Source organism: Piliocolobus tephrosceles, chromosome 16 (assembly GCF_002776525.5).
Source record: "Piliocolobus tephrosceles isolate RC106 chromosome 16, ASM277652v3, whole genome shotgun sequence".
Lineage (NCBI taxonomy): Eukaryota > Metazoa > Chordata > Mammalia > Primates > Cercopithecidae > Piliocolobus > Piliocolobus tephrosceles.
This window is the reverse complement of record NC_045449.1, coordinates 20,434,698-20,452,024: the sequence shown is the minus strand read 5'-3', so window position 1 is coordinate 20,452,024 and position 17,327 is coordinate 20,434,698. Positions and strand designations below refer to the sequence as shown.

The window sequence follows — 17,327 nt, the reverse complement described above, 5'->3', positions numbered from 1 at the left end:
CTAATTCTAATTCTAATTCTAATTCTAATTCTAATTCTAATTCTAATGCGGAGAGTCTGATTCTGAGGTGGAGGAGATTCTGACTCCTGGCTGCTCAGATCTCAACAGATGCAAGTCCCTCCTTTGCTGCCTCCACCTGGTCGGAGCCCCCATGGTTGCTCACCAGGACTCAGGGAGTGGCCGCCCCCTGCAGGCCTCCCTGCTGCCCCTGTAAGTCGCATGCACAGCCAAGGAAGTTCTGGGAAACGAGTCAGACCTGAGCCCTCAAGGCTTGGCATAGCAGTGAGAATCTATGACCTCCCTCTGCCACCTCCCACCTCACTCCTTCCCCCCCAGCCTCCAGGGCTTGCTAGCTTCCGTCCCCACCTCGGGACCCTTGCACTTGCTGTCCCACTGCCTGTGCTTCAGTCCTTGCCCTCCACTTGGCAGGCTCCTTTTTACCACCCAGGTTCAGCTCAAAGGTCTCCTGTAAGAGGCTTCCCCAAACCCTCAGACTACAGCAGCCACCCCATGCCAGTCTTGTGACGCCTGCTTCGTCTCCTGCACAGCCCTTTCCTTCCAGAAATCGTCCCACTGATTGCTTTCTGTGTTCACTGTCGCCTCCTCTACTGGAGTGTCTCTCGCTGCTGTGTTCCAGGGTCTGGCATACAGTGAGCACTCACTAAATATCTGTTAGTGAATGAATGAATTCTACAACCAGGAGAGCCTAAGGTCTTGGCTCTCTCACTCGAGGTCAGATACTTCGTTAGCTCTGCAAACAAAAGTGTGTTGATTGACTGACTGACGGGGCACAGCTCCTCTGTAAAAAGCAATTCACATACACCAGGGGAGTCAGAAATCAGCAACGCAACCCCTTCTCGGCAAAGACGACAGACACCTGACTCGGCAAAGACGACAGACACCTGACTCGCTGGCCCCACGGCTCACACACCTCTCCACCAGCCATCACCGCCTCCCTCGGATATGGGTGAAGCCCTTTCAGTGGGTCCAGCCACTTACACCTGCAGGGGCTCCCTTTCCTTTGTCCTCCGCAGCTCTGCAAGGGTCAGCTGTAGCCCTGCCCAGGCTGACTGGAACTTGACACGTTGACCTTGGAGGGGGTCTCTGAGGCCTGCAGGGGTAGGTGAAGAGGCAGAAGCTCTGCCACAAAGGGCAGGTCCTGAATGGAGCCAGAGTCAGGGCTGGGAGGGAGGGGCAGGGCTAATGGGTTGCTAATGGCCCTGCAGCTGGGCTCTGGTGACCCCTGGCTCCCTAAGGGCCAGGAACAGTGCTAATGGGGCTGCCCCTCCCACAACAGGCCCTTCCCTTCTGTTCCAGGTCGGCTAGGCTGTTAAGGGGTAAGTGGCAGGAAAGAGGGAAGAGTGATCAGCCCCCTCCATTATCCCCACCACCTTGGCCCTCCAGGCAGCCCAGGGAGCCCAGAAACCAGCCTAGAATGTGGGGGAGGACGTCAGCACTCCATTCCCTCATTACAGGCGGGGAGCTGAGGCTGGTGCATTAATCTGGTCCCATTCACCTTTTCCCCTCTTGTTCCCATGTTCATGGTTTACTTCTCCTCTCTGGACTCAAGCCCCTAGGCACAGGCCCCAGCTGGCAGGGAAGGCCAGGAAGGGCACAGTAGGCACAGTGCCCAGGGCCCACACAACTTCCAGGATCCACGGTGGGAGCAGTGAGAGCAGAGACAAGATAGTTTCAGGGCCCTGAAAGCCAGCTAAGTCTGAAGTTTGGGTTTGCATCTGTGAGCAATGGGAAGTGAAGAGAGGGTTTATGATGGGATGGTTGGGATCAGATGCTAGAAAAATCTCCAGAGAAAAGAGATGACTGCAGAGGCTGATGTAGTAAATACTGGAGAATGGAAACAGAGGGAATATGAGTAGACGGATGAGTGGGCAGATGGGTGAGTGTATGTACACGGAAACAGACAACTGAATGGGGTTAGCAGGAGTGCTAAGAAGGATATACAACTGGAAGGATGGATGAGCGGATGGTGGGTTTATAGATAGATGGATGAATTGATGGATGAAAGGATGGGTGAGGGATTGGTGAGAGAGTGCATGGATGAGTGGATGGGTAGATGAATGGTGGGTGGATGAATGAATAGATAAATGAATGGATGAGTGGATGGGTGGGTGGGTAAGATGGATGGATGTATGAGTAAGTGGACAGATAGATGAATGGGTGAATGGATGGGTGGGTGGGTAGATGGATAAATTGATGAATGAATAAATGAGTGGGCGAATGGATGGGTGGGTGAATTGGTGAAAGGGTGGGTGGATGAATGAATGGGTGGATGCATGGGTGGGTAAATGGATGAATGAATAGACAGATGGATGAATGAATGGACAAATGGATGAATGGATGCATGGATGGATGGATGGATGGATGGATGGATGGATGGATGGATAAGTGGGTGGTTGGGTAAGTGAATAAATGGAAGGTGGCTGAATAGATGGATGGATGGATGGATAGATGAATGGACGGATGGGTGGTTGGCTAGGTGAGTGAGTGGAGTCATACGGATAGATAGATGGACAGGGGATGAATGGGTGAGTGGATGACTAACAAATTATATTTTTCTCTATTCCAGTGAAGTCATAGAATATATGTTTTAGTGTTTTTGTTTGTTTGTTTGTTTGTTTTGAGACGGAGTCTTGCTGTGTCGCCCAGGCTGGAGTGCAGTGGTGCGATCTTGGCTCACTGCAAGCTCCGCCTCCTGGGTTCACGTCATTCTCCTGCCTCAGCCTCCTGAGTAGATGGGACTACAGGCGCCTGCCACCATGCCAGGCTAATTTTTTGTATTTAGTGTTGTTTTGTTTTGTATTGTTTTGTTTTGTTTTGTTTTAATGGAGAAATGGACTCATTTAGGCCAAAGTGCCCTGCATGCTTGAAAGTCATAATGTGGCCCTGGGGAAGTCCTAGCCGCCCTCATCTGATGGCCGGCTAATGCCCTTGTTCTCCTCCCTTCCTCCAGCCTTCCTCGGCCTCCAGGAGGCCTCAATTTCCCCACCTCCAGGCTTTTGCCCAGGCTGTTTCTTCTGCCTTGGATACTCTTGCCAAAACTCTTCTGCCCCAGGAAGCCCTCTGGAGCTGGCTTAGAGTCTGATCTGGACTCCCGCAGATGCTTGGTCTTCTGTTTGAAATAGCCTCTACCCAGACTGTGAGCCCCAGGGGTGGGAGACAAGGCGGGGCGGGGCCGGGGGTGAGCGGGGAGGGAGTGGCGGTGGGGAGCTGTCATCTCTCCACACAGGCAGGAGCCCTGGGAAAAGGAAAGGACGGCCTCAGTTACCGCGCTGTTTCCCAGATCCCGTCCATGTGTGAGGTCCCTCATTATCGCCTCTCACCATCCCACTTTCCAGGTGAGGACCAGCCACAGGTCAGTAAATGGCTAGACCCTTATTCAGCAAGAGCGGCCTGAGGCTCTGGAGGGGTAGGAGGGGCCCAGGGGAAAGGCTCCTAGAGACAGAGCCCAGGACCCAGCAGCTGCAACAGGAATAAAAAGGCTGTTACCATAAGGGGAGTGCAGCAGCCACTGCAGCTTGCCCCTTCCCTGCTCTGGGACTTTGGGGCACATCCTTAAATTTTCAGAGCCTCAATTTTTTCATCTGAAAACTAAGGTCAGTTATCACCCAACCAGGAGTGAAGAGGGATAATAGTGAAGGACATGCAGGTACTCATGGGAACATCCATGACTGTGGTTGTCATGCCTCCCAAGCTGGCTTCTTGGCTCCCCTCAAATCCTGCCAGCGAGGTCAGTCTCGCTACCCGCCTCACAGTGGCCTCAGGTAGGCACAGAGCCTGGAGGTGGGACCTGTGTGTGGTGGGAGAGAGCAGAGCACCGGCGGTGGTGGTGGGGGTTGAGGGTGGTGGGAATTGACAGCTGGGCCGGCTCGGGCAGGGAAAGAACTGGGAAAGCGGGCCAGACGCGGCAGCATTAACCCACGGGCAACAGGACACAGCCATAACTTCACCAAATGCCTGCCAGGGGCCCTGGGCTCGGCTTGCGGGTGGGGATCCACTGTGAGAAGAGGAACCACAGGCTCGCTGGAGGTGTTGGAGGCGGGGCAGGAAAGATGGGAGCCAACTTCCATTCATTCATTCATTCCTCTGCTGAATACCTGCTCTGGGCCAGTCCCTGATCTGGGCATTGGAGACATAACAGGGACAAAAGAGACAAAAGCCCCTGTTCTTGTGCAGCTGATCTTCTTGTGCAGGAGACAGACAACAAAAATGGAGATGCGTAAACTTGAGAGGAGGCAGTTTCAGGCAGAGGTCAGGGTATGAAGGTCAGTTTAGCAGGGTGGAGAATGAGGCGTGAGTGCTACCTAGTCGGTGAGGTCAGTGAGGGCCTCTCCGAAGAGGGATGTTTGACAGGAGACATGAAAACTGGTGCAGAGATGGAAAAAGAGTGTTCCATTCTGAGTGGGAGAGAGGTCAGCAGGCGCAAGGCTTGGAGGCAGGACAGAGCATGGCCGCTCACACAGAGAGCCAAGAAACGGACAGCTGGCCCGGAGTTGGGGAGAGGCTAAGCCGGATCATGGGGCCCTGAGGGCCACAACGCAAGGCTTCAACTTTAATTTTTTGTTCTATGGGGAGCAGCTGGAAGGTTTTTAAGCAGGGGCAAGATGGTCTCTCTGGTGGGTTTATTTTTGTTGTTGTTTTGTTTGTTTGTTTTTGAGACGGAGACTCACTCTGTCGCCAGGTTGGAGTGCAGCGGCGCAATCTTGGCTCACTGCAGCCTCCGCCTCCCGGGTTCAAGCAATTCTTCTGCCTCAGCCTCCCGAGTAGCTGGGATTACAGGCGCATGCCACCGCACCCAGCTAATTTTTGTATTTTTAGTAGAGACAGGGTTTCACCATATTGGCTAGGCTGATCTCGAACTCCTGACCTTGTGATCCACCCACCTCAGCCTCCCAAAGTGCTGAGATTACAGGCATGAGCCACTGCGCCGGGTAGGTTTATTATTTTTTTAATTTAAAAAAAATTTTTAATTAAGATACTATTTATACAATGGAAAATTAACCATTTCAAAGTGAACAGGCCAGGTTCAGTGGCTCATGCCTATAACCTCAGTGCTTTAGGAGGCCGAAGCAGGAGGATTGCTTGAAATCATGAGTTTGAGATCAGCCTAAGCAACATAACAGTATTCTGTCTCTATTTTTTAAATGTATTTTTTAAAAATGAATCATTTAGTGGAATTTGTTATACTCAGAATGTTGTGCAACCACCACCTCTGTCTAGTTCCAACATATTTTCATCATCCCAAGAGAAAACCCCATCCCCATTTCCCCTCCCTTCAGCCCCTGGCAACCACCCATCTGCTTTCTGTCTCTGTGGATTTCTCTACAAACACACTGGCACTTTTGCCCTTTGTCTTCTCCACTAGAATGTTGCTCCCCCCAGACAGGGATGTTCTGGGACCTGCTCACCCCCAGTGCTCAGCACAGTGCCTGGCACACGGTAGGCACTCAGTGACCTGGTGGAACGAATGAATGTGAGAATAGTTGTCCGCTGACGTTTCCTGTGAATGAAATCCTGCATGTGTGCTCTTGTGCCTGGCTGCTTTCACTCAACATGAGGCTCATCTGTGTTGTAGCATAGACCAGCATGTCCTTCCTTATGATTGCGTGATGCTCTGCTGTGTGGACAGACCGTGTTTTGCTTTGCGTCCATCAGGTGATGGACGTTAGGATGTCTCCACCTTTGGCGACAGTGTGCAGCCCTGTGTAAACATGGCTGTGGTGTTGCTTGTTTAGACGCCCGTCTTCGTTTCTCTTGGATGTACACACCTGAGAATGCGATCGCTGGGCCACGTGGTGACACAGATGTGCCAGCGTGTCCGTGGAAAATGGCATGGAGGGAAATCAAATTGGATGCAGGGTTGGGGTGACCACCCAGTCCGGGCATGCTCTTCCCACACCAGCTCAAGGACGTGATCCTCTCACAGTGGGGAGACTCGGGGCTGGAGTCTGATGCCAGGAACGGCTTGCTGGAAAGCCCCAGAGTTTGGGGCATGGTGGGTGCTCGGTCACCCCGGGAGCCAGAGAAACCCCGCTTTGAGAAGCCTGCAGGCCCCAGAAACAGATGGCTATGTGGGCTCCTGCTGCCCTCAGGTTTATCTCACCCTGTGCAGAGGCCAAATGGGGAGACGAATGCTGGGCAGTGGAGCTGGTGGACTTGTCCTCGGTGAGGATGAGCCAGGCCCAGCAACTCAGCAGCCCAAACATCACAACACAGTCACAATAAATCAACGTTTGCTCATCATACTGCCTCTCCCCTCCCTGCCAGGGCCATGCTGTGAGCCTCAGGTGAATTTCCTCCCCCTGAGGTTCTAGGGTTCGAGGTAGCTCGCCCTGCCGGACATCCAGGAGGGCTGCCACCATTTCCCAGAGACTGCTCTGTGGGCACAAAGATCTGGGGCCCGTCCTCTGACACCTGAGGTCCTCCGTGTCCCCTTCTGTGAAATGGGAACAAGAATCCACCCCCCCCACCACCACCTGCCTAGGGGCTGCAACGGGGGAAATGAAAGCCCAGTTCCCCGAAACCGTGGGAGCCTGTCACATTATTGCACCTCGCTGAGCCTCAGTTTACCCAAATACTCAGCAGGATTGGACCCGTGGCTTCTCTGTCCCTCTGGCCTGTCACCCTGAGCCAGGACAAGCGCCCTCCGCCCAGGCAGGGAGAAGGCCTGGATGGCAGGGGAGGCGAGGCCCAGCCCAAGCCCAAAATAGCGCGGGATGGCAGGATGATGGAGGCAGTGCCGGGCAGCGACTGGGTGGGTAATTGATTGCCCTATGCTGGCCATGAATTAAACATTGGCCTCTGCTCCATCCGGGTTCATTATTTGCTGGGGGGACAGGCCTCGTTTATTAGGTTCGCCTCTGCTTGTCTCCTCTTCCCCTGGATGAAGAAGACCCTGCCCTTGGCTCTCCCTCCTCCCTCTCCTGACTTGGCTCCCCAGTGCCCAGAGGACAAACTGAGGCTCTGGGCAAGACGGCCTGTCCGTGTCCCCTCCCACCGAGCCGGCAACCCTCTGCTCCCTAAACGCACCCTGACTTTCATATCTCCCTGCCTTTGCCTGTGCTGTTCCATCACCCGAAACCCTCTCTCTCTTCCTCCCCTGAGGAAATCCTTCACTCACCCCATGGCCCAGTGAAGAAGCTCTTTCAGGAAGCTTTGCCTGTCCTCAACACCAGCCTGGGGGGCAAGGGGCCCCACCCACCGTGGGCGTGGCTAGTGCTGTCCCACCCCCTGCAACAACTGACCTCTGGCCTGGGGGCCCAGCTGTCTACCCCCGAAAACCAGACTGCTCACTCTTAAAAGTGTAAACCAAATGCAATCTACCTGGAGGTGCCATTTTTCACCCATCAGGTTGTCAAAGACCCCAGAGTGGCATGGGGAGTGTCCCCAGACCTACTGGTGACTTTGGCTCACAGATAGCCATGTCCCTGAGCAAGGGTGCTGACTGCAGCCTCTCTGCACAACTGGGACACCACCATGGGGTGGGGTGCATCATGTGTGGGGACATCCGCACTGTCGAAGAGGAGAGAGCCAGGAAAAAGGAAGCGGCAGCTCCACTGTCCCCACATGAGACACTTCCCCAATGCATCAGGTTTGCAGCAAACCTGATGCAAAGAAGTGTCCACACAGGCTACCTTTTCTGTTCAAAATAAGAACCAAAAAACATTAGCTGGGCATGGGGGCTCATGCTTGTAGTCCTAGCAATTCAGAAGGTTGAGTCAGGAGGATTCCTTGAGCCCTGGAGTTTGAGGCTACAGTGAGCTGTGATGGCACCACTGCACTCCAGCCTGGGTGACAAAGTGAGACTCTATCTCAAAAAACCCAAAACCAAAAACCAACAAAACAGAAAAGAACCACAAAAAAGATGTCATAGCAATGTTGTGTGTACGGGAGTCTCCAGCAGGACACAGAAACAATCCAGCACTGACCTCTGGAGAGAACTGAGAGGCTGCGGACGCGGCAGGGAGGGGACGTCCACTCCATGCCTGGATGCCTGTGAACGTGGGGCATTCACGAAAATGAAAATGAAACCTGCCAGCCTGCTGGCCAGCGGCTTGCAGTGAATCACAAACACCATGGACGTGATTGTTGCTGGTGGAGGTCGCAGCCTCTGGATGCCTGAGTGGCGCTGTTCTCGTAGCTGAGCAGAAATGCCCACAGCATCTGCATCTGGCACGTGCCTGGGGGCCTGCAGCCTCAACTGCCGTTCACCAGGAGACACTGATGGTGAGGAAAGGCATCTGGGAGGGCCTGTGAGCCAGAGAGCAGCCATCGGGGAGGTGGAGGAGAGCCTTGAGGCGTGTATTACCACATGACAGATGTCACCTGAAACCACCTGGATGCTGGCCAAGGCTTTGGCCTCTTCATGCTGCCTCTGTATTTCTGAACATGCATCGCTAATGGGGTGAAAGGACTCACCCTCAGGCCTGCCACCCCACCAGGCTGGGCCAGGACACCACGGCACCCAGCATTACCCTGTCATAGCCCCAGGCTGCATGTGTGTGTGTCTGGGTGTATCTGTATTTGCACGTCTGTGTCTCTGTATCTATGCAGGTATCGATATGCATGTCTCTATTACCTATATTTGTGTGTCCATGTATATGTGTGTGTGTGGATGCAGATGTGTCTATATCTGTGTGTCTGTGTGTCCATGTGCGTCTCTGTGTACCTATGTGTGATTGTCTGTCCCTGTATGTCTGTATGTGATCCTGTGGGTCCATGTGTGCACGTGTGTCTGCGTCTGTGTGTGCCCATGTGCGACTGTATGTGTCCCTGTGTGTCCGTGTTGTGCGTTCCCAAGTGTGTCTGTGCGCACATGTACATATCTGTGTGTAGTTGTGTTTGTGTCCCTGTGCACCCTTGTGTAGCTGGGTCTGTGTCCAGCTGTGTAAGAGGCCCCAGCAGGGAAGGCTGGGCTCTACCACAGGCCCTGATGAAAGTCAAGGCCGTGAAACAAACCCTCTGAGCCCCAAACACCTGGTCCTAGGAATGGGCTGGACTTGGGGACTTGGGAGTAAGTCAGCCCAGAGCGACTATGAGGGCTCCAAGCCTGTGGGAACAAGAACGAAGACGAGTCTTGGGTCTGGGGTCCAGGCCCCTGCCCAGCCAGTACTGAGAGGGCAAGAAAGAGCTCACAGCAGGCCCTGTTGGCTGAGCCGATCCTCTGCCCTGGAGACTGCAGGCCAGGGGTCATCCTCTTGGCCTACCCAGCCACTAGGTGATGCTCAGGGCTGGGGGTAGGGACTGACCCTTCATGACACCCTGAAGCTGCCTGACTGGCCCTGGCTGTGCCTGCTGCAGAAATGGTATCAGCTAACATCATTGAGGCCTCCTCGAAGCTCAGTCTGTTACTGCGGAAGAAGCCCATCAGTCCTCATCCTCAGGAAGCTCATGATTCAGGCAAGGAAAGAGGCCCACAGCCAGACCACTCTGACCTATGCAGTCAGGACATGGCCGCAGGTGAATCAGGCAGGATCTGGCCAGGAAGCAGAAGCCCTCCAGTTCTCTCCAACAGAGAGAACTGGGTCTAGGGAGCTGGTCACACTGTGATAGAGGCTCAGAGACCTAAACGGGACGGGGAGGAATCCAGGATTGAAATCAGTAGGAAGCCGCCATCCCAGGCTGGAGGCAGGGAAGAAAGCAGCAGGGTCACTAGTCCCAGGGGCTGTGTTCATGCAAAGGCAGCTGGAGCCTTGGCAGGGGTGTCTGGAGCCATGGGGGGGCGCAGGTGGCTGCTGCTAGGAGGCCATCCAAGGAGAGACATAATGAGAGACGTGTCCCCTTTCCCCACCACCACCAAGCACAGAAGCCTGAGGGCAAAGGATGCTGGGAAATGACCTGAGGGTCAGAGCAGGGGGCCCATGGGGGTGGGATGGAGCCCACCTGGCAGGCTAGGATGGGAGCACAGCCAGGCCTGCAGCGGGCCCGTCCCCAGGGGCCTGTTCAAGCCACGGTCTGCTACTCATCCTAGCAGGGGCCTGGTCTACAACAGGTACTCAAAAGCATGAGTCGCACAGTGAATGTGTGCAGAGTGGGAGATAAAGCCAGGTGGCTGGGGGCCCCAGATGCGAAGGAGAAGAAAAGGATGGACACTGGGCGTGTCCAAGCCGAGACCTCAGAGGCCCTGAATGCCAGCTTGGGTTTGGCCGAAATCTGAGGGCTGGCACGTCCCCCAAACATTCTCTCTCTTACCATAACTGGAAAATAAATAAGATGTTTAGCCCTAAAGCATCAAAGCCCCTGACTGTTCTTGTTTCTGTCCTGTGCCAGACAGTCCGGTGTTCGTTTCCTCCATTCTCCAGAGAAGGGAACTGAGGCACAAAGACGTGGAGGACCTTGACCAAGTGACAAAGTGACCTGCCCGATATTTCAGTTAGGGGTAGCACAGCCACAGCAAAGGACAGTGGACGCCCACCCACCCCCGACTTTCCAAAGGTGGAGAGATTGCTGCACACTGCCAGCAACTGGTGACAAGCAGGAGAATGTGGTCAAGACCATTCAGTGACCTTTCAGTTCTGCCTTGTTGGGTGGCAGCTGTGCTTCAATCACCAACGTTTTTCCCCAGACAGAATATAAAGACGCAGAAACCTGTGATAATGCATGTGCCATCTGTGCCCCATCCCCATCCTCTTGCCAGGGCCACAAGCCCAAGTCCTTGCAGGACTCAAGCAAGAGGGTGGATGAGGAGAAGCAAGCAGTGGGGAATTGCAGGCCAAAGGGGTGGATACTCCTGACTCTAGGTTTCAATTTCTTAAGAAGGGCTGGAAATCAGGACTTTTTATGGAAACAAATCTTATATTTGAAAATGCTGGCCCCTAGTTGAAATGTTTAAAGTATATGGAACGCATCCATGGAGGCCAGGCTGAGTGTCTACAGTAGGGGCCAGGCCTGTGAGCTCTGCCAGCTCTGAAGCAACTTTTTCAAGTGCCAAGCACACGCCAACCACAGGGCCTTTGCACTGCTGCTCCCGCCTGGAAAGCTCTTCCTGCTGGCATCTGGTGGCTCACTCCTGCACTGTCTTCAGGCATCTGCTCAAATGTCGTCTCATCCAAGAGGTCTTCCCTGACCTTGTCTTTCCCATTTCGCTGATTTATTTTTCTTTACAGTGCTCGCTTCCACCTGACATCTCAGTGTTGTCCAGTTCCTGATGATAACATCAGCTCCGTCATCAGGGCAGGGTCCTTGTCTTAGGCATCCCTGGATGCACAGGACCTTCCCGCCCCAGAGCAGACCCTCAGTCAACATTTGATGAATTCATGGTTTAGCACTTCAGGACCCCTGAGGCATGGCCACAGGGACACACGGCACCCAGGACCACATGCGTCACAGATGTGATGTCTGAAAGAGAAGCCAGCTGAGCGGGTTCCCAGCCCTTCCCACCCCACAGGCTTGCTGGGAACTTTGGGAAGACCTGAACCCCTGGAGGCCTCAATTTCCCCACCTGTGCAGAGAGGGGGTGATACATGCCACAGTCTCGGGGGCATTCATGGGGTCCCAAGGAGGGACAGATAGACTGATCAGCTCCATATTGATCACGTGGCTGCAGCTGCTCTGGAGAAGGCGGGAGGGGTGGGAAGCTGAGCGGAGCCAGGGCTCCTGGAGGAAGGAAAAACAAATGCCACAGCCCCATCAATGCCTGGGGCCGGTGGGCAGGAAGGGCCGTGATCGTCCATCTGAGGGTTCCTTTCCCTGTCATCTAGGGGTTCAGAGAAGCTCAGGGGAGCTCCAGGGGAGCTCAGGCCGGGGCGAGTTCTGAACACGGCAAAGAGCCGTCCCCAGCACACCCTGAGGAAGCCATGCCAGAGCTTCCCTGCTTCTAAGTCATGGAGCGGCCGAGGCTGAGGGCTGGGGCAAGGGAGTCCCAGGGGGTCCCTGCCCATTCAAGCCACGACGTTTCTTGGATGCCATTCACCGAGGTTGGAAGTGTATGCAAGGCTGGCATTCTGCTGCAGAGTCCACTTGAGACTTGTTTTCATACAAGAGCCCCACGTCCCACCCTGGATCTTCCAGGAGAGCCAACACCCAAGAGATGAGATGCTGGGAATGTGGCCAGCTCTCTCTGGGAGTGATATCCCTGTGTGGGACATGCAGCTACAGCACAAAGAACCAGGACCTAGGAGTCCGGGGAAGGGGTAGGGCTGAGGTTAAATCCCAGCTCCACTTCAACTTATGGGGCAAAACCCTTTTCCCCTGAGGACCTTGATTTCCCCATCTGGAACCTGTCCATTGGGGTTCTGGGCCCCTGGCTGGAGCTCCTGGTTTTTAGGGCAGGAAGAGCAAAAAGCAGCCTTGGATAGGACCAATGGGCAGGTCAGGAGCCCAGAGGGAAGACATAGACAGGATGAGACCATAAGGACTGTTGTTAAGGCCTCGGACAGCAAGAAAACAAACCCTTGAACGCCAGGGACAGCAACTCAGCCATTCCGCTGCTGGGTCTCTACCCAAAAGCATCAAAACAGGTGTTCAGACAAAGCTTGTACATGAATGCCGATAACAACACTGTTCACAGTAGCCAAGAGGTGGAAACAGCCCCGAGTCCACCCACGGATGAATGAACCCACTAAGTGTGTCCACACAATGGAATGTCACTCATCCATGACATGAAGAGGGTGGCATTCCAGCACTGGCACAACATGCACAGACTTCGAGGGCACAGGAGGACAAATGCCCCTTAGGGTTCCATTCATATGAAATGCCCAGCGCTGGCAAACCCATACAGACGGAAAGCAGCTCAGAGGTTTCCAGGGGCTCGGGGGAGGAGGGCACGTGGGGAGTGAGTGCACCGCATTTTCACGGGGTCTTCTTTTGGAGCGATGGAATGGTTTTGGAACTAGAGAGCTGTGACGATTGCAAAACATCGTGAGCAGAATGCCACTTAATTGGTACGCTTTAAGAAGGGCAGTTTTCACTTACATGAATTTTACCTCACGTGAATTTTACCTCAATAGAAAGGGGTGAATCCCCCACCAGGGACAAGCAGAAACAGCAGCCCACGCAGAGACACGACTGAGAGGCCAGGCGCTGGATCTGCCTACTGGGAGGGAGAAGGACACCCATGCCCCTGGGGCTGCTGTGAGGGAGGAGCGCTCAGCACAGGGCCCAGAAGCAGGGCAAGTGAAGTATTTGCTGCATTCATTACCATCCCCAGACCAGCAGGGCGGCCCATGCAGCTCAGGCTGGCAGCCCTGTCAAGGGAGGCCCCGGGACCACCCAGGCCACGCCTGTGGCCACAGCTCCTGCAGTGGCCAAGAGCAGAGCCAGAGCGGGGAGTCAGGTGGGGTCGGCCCTCCCTCCCTGGCTAGCTCATGTCTCCTCCCTGGGCCTCACCTACCTCTGGGAAGGGGATACAGACCAGTCCTCCAGGAAGCTTCCAGCACCAGAACCTTTCTGCACCTGGCGTCTCTGGGGAAGATAATCAATCAATCAACCTATGGATCTACCCACAGGACCAGTGGAGAGGGAGGCAGGATGGTGCATTGGGTAAGCAGTGGTGATTAAGCTGACAGACAGGGGTTCAAATCCCAGCTCCTCCAGCTCCCAGTCCCCCACCCTCAGGCCCCAGCTGCCCTAGCCAGCCCTTCCGTGCCTCAGTTTACCCACCTGTAAAAGTCAGGTAGTAATCGCCACTACCCCGTAGGGTACTGTGACGATGGAATGAGTCTATGAGAACGACGCCTGGCTCATGGAGTGGGCTGCGGAGGTGTGGACCGTTGTTTTGTCTAATTCTTGCTGTTGAGAATTAGAACAACAACCTCTTATCCAGGTAAGGGGAGAAAGGAGCCCTGCCCAGCACTGACCAGAATGTGAAGAGTGCGCGGGCTGATGCCACCAGCTCTGCTCCCTCCTAAGATGTTGTGCTGAGCTCAGTCCCCAGAGTGAAGACCCAGAGGCGAGGCCAGGAGAGAGGGTGCTCGGGAGAGGACCAAGGAGGTGCCCCCATGCTCACTTGCACACTCACCAACTCACTCTCACACACTCAGAGTCACACACTCACACAGAGACACAGAATCACACACAGAGTCACACATACTCATAGTTACACAATCACAGTTACACATTCACTCACAAACACGCTCTCACAAAGAGTCACACGCTCACTCGCACCTGCAGAGGAAGAGTGCTGAGTGGGCGGGGTGCGCTGGCCACGCGCAGGGGCAGCCTCGGCCCCGGCAGCCATGGCCCCCGCAGCCACACTTGATGAATTTTGCATCACCTTGGCTATGAATATCTTCCTCTGCAGAGACACAGACAGTTCAAAGGAAGGAAAAGGGCCCGAGGAGGGAGAGAGAGGGCGGAATGCACCCCGAATCCCTAACTCAGCTCGGCAGGTGAGCGGGACGAGGCGAGGATGCAGAGGGTGGGCAGGGCCTCCCACTCCCACAGGGCCACGTGGGTTTCCAGAGACGGCAGGTGAGGCTGCAAGGGGCCTCCCGCAGGACCCTGGCAGCCCCATTATGCTTCCAAGATCAGGCCCAGAAGGATGCAGCTGGGACGGGAGGGCATCAGGGAGCCCGGGCAGCACGTGAGCCATCTGCAGACTCCCATTCCCCAAGACTGGGGCTTCACGGCCATTTCTTAGATGGGCACACTGAGGCCTGGGAAGATCGTTGTCCCATCAGAGACTGCACACAGCAGCCTGGGCCTGGGGTGACTGCTGAAGGACCAGGTGAGCTGACAGGCAGGGCTTCAGCGGGGCTGCAGGAGCATGGCTAAGCTGAGGGTGGCAAGGAGACGTCTGCAGCCTCTGGCTGGGGAACCTGGCTTCCAACCTCAGCTCCGCCCCTTCCTGTCTGGGCGGCCCTGGGCAAGACACTTCACCTCTCTGTGTCTGTCTCCCCAGTAATTAAATCATAATAATGAAAGTGCCCCACTTACCAGGTGGTGGTCAAGGTGCAGCCTCTGGGTCCCTGCTGCTCACCAGCTGTGGAACTTTGCCTCCCACCTCAGTTTTCCCATCTGCACAATGGGCTGCTGCTGTTCCCTGCCCTGTCGATTAGGCATAAAGCATTGAGAATGAGCCCTGCACAGCATGAGGGCCACATGAGATTTGTCAGCACTGCCAGCTTCTTGGAAAGTGACACCCATAAAGAGAGAGTCCCTTCTGGGCAACCCCCACCTGCCACCAAGGAAGCATCCCCAAGGGTTCCAGCCACATGCCTCATCCTGCCAATCCAGCCAGTCCTGGCTGAGGCCCACGCGATGGGCGACTAGGCCAGGGAGCTCAGCGAGGGGACACCAGGTGGGTGTGTGGGTAGACACTGGGCAGTTAGTCATGTAAGCCTGGCTGTCCTCTCTGACCAGGCTCGGGTGAGCGGGTCCCGCCTCAAGGCTATCTCATGTAAACTGTGGGGATGTCCCAGCTGCCCACTGCCTCAGAGGAGACCCAGTGCCGGCGTGACAGCCCCAAGGCCCCAGCATAGTGGTAACAGCGGCTGCACCAGGCACCTTCTGCATGCACGCTGTCTCCTAAGTGCTTTGTGTGCATTAACTCAATTAATCTTCAAACCTATTATCTGGGGCAGGTGCCGTTAGCATCTCTACTTTACAGACAGAGAAACAGAGGTCCAGGGAGCTAGGGGAACATGCACAGGATGTGGGACCCCACCTTCATTCCTCCGTCCTCGGTGGCACCTGGCATTTCTGATCCTGGCTCTTCTGTTCTAGGGCTGGGGCATCAGGGTGGGCCCTTTCCTCTGCCTGGCCTTGGTTTCCGTAGCAGTGAAGGGTCCAGGTGCATGGAGTCTCATCCCTGGCCCTTCTACCTGCTGGCCTAGAAAGTGAGTCTTTCACCCTCTCTGTGCTTCTGTTTTCTCCCCTGTAAAATGGGAATGGGAACGGCCCCCGCCTCCTAGGAGTAAGCTCCTAGGGCAGTGCCTGGCACTTAGTAAGTGCTCAGAAAGTGGCAGCCACGCTATTATTATTGCTATTGCTGCTGCTGCTGCTGTAAAGTGAGTACTCCCTAAGACCCCTGACCAGAGGATGGGGGTGTCCAAACCTCCAAGTTCCCAGAGAGGCCCAGAAGGTGGTCTGTGCCCAGAGCCCAAGACGGCTGCAGGAGCTCACGGCCTCCCGGAGTGGAGAGAGCTGCATCCCGGTCAGCCTCCCTCTGTTCTTCCCCACAGCCTTCCACCTGCCAGGCCTACCTCCATGGCGTCTCTGCTCTTCCCTCTGGCCACGTCAGAAGGGACCACAAGGAAGGAAAGATTCAGAGAGTGAACTTTCCCTCAGTGACCGTCCCAAAGATGCCCACAGTGGCCTCTTGCAGCCCTTCTCTTCTGGCAGGGCCTGGAGCCCAGAGGGTTCCCAGCATGGCAGCTAAGAGCCAGGGCTCTTCAGAGTCCCAACTGCTGTGACCCGTTCCTGGCTTTGCTGCCTACCTGCTGTGTGACCTTGGGCAGGTTGCTCTGCCTCTCTGTGCCCCAGTTTCTCCACCTCCAAGACAGTAGATGATAGCAGCCATAGGTGGGGTGGTTGTGGAGATGCTGGACCATGGCATAGACAAAGCTGTTAGCCTGGTACCCACTGGGCTTGATGTCCTGGCTCCTGAGGCTGCCAGCTTGCTGAAGACAGCAGGGCTGCTGGCATTGGACATTCCCAGGGCCACATCTTTACTCATTGTGTGAATTTGGGCAATCCACTTCACCTTTCTGTGCCTCAGTTTCCTCGTCTCCAAAACAGGCTTAATAACACCCATTTGGGGACATGATGAGGATTCAAAGAGGCAAGCCCGGGAGAGTGCCTGAGGAACGGTGCTGTCCCTGCGATTGCTGCTGCTGCCATTGTCACCCCTGCCATCCAGAAGACACCCACAGCGTCTGTGGCTACCTCTGGGGTAGGCCCCACCCTGGAGGACATTGGAGGCTTCCTCTCCAGGTGACAAGGAAAAGCTGAAGGATGCGTCTCCTTTGTTTTCTTCCCAGCAAGACTGGCATGCGACAAACACGTCAGAAGGGAAAGGAAGGTCGTGAGCCCTGGGAGCCAAAGCCAGGGCAGAGCAGGGGCTGGGGAACAAGTGGTTCCCACAAAGTAGGTCCTGGCTCTGGGTCCCAGAATGTATCCCCCGGAAACCCTTCTGGCACTTGTGTTTGGTCCAGCCTTTGTGCCCAAGCCTCAGCCACTTGCCTCCGCAAGCTCACCTGCACACACACCTCCGCGTTGGGGCCTGAGCCTCATTGGCTCACCTGGGAGTGTCTCACTTACTGAATCCGTCAGAGTCAAAGCCAGTTGGCTCAAGACAGATGCCAAAGGCCAGGCATACTTGGATCCCAACCTCAGACTTTCCTCAGGCTGCGTAACCTCACCCACGCTGA

The 17,327-nt window shown here is 55.2% G+C and overlaps 1 pseudogene; it reads right to left on the bottom strand.

Moving 5' to 3' along the window:
* LOC113224114 overlaps positions 1-16,633 on the bottom strand; it is a 78,454-nt pseudogene extending 61,821 nt beyond the window's left edge.
* Between the last annotated feature and the right edge of the window lie 694 nt (positions 16,634-17,327).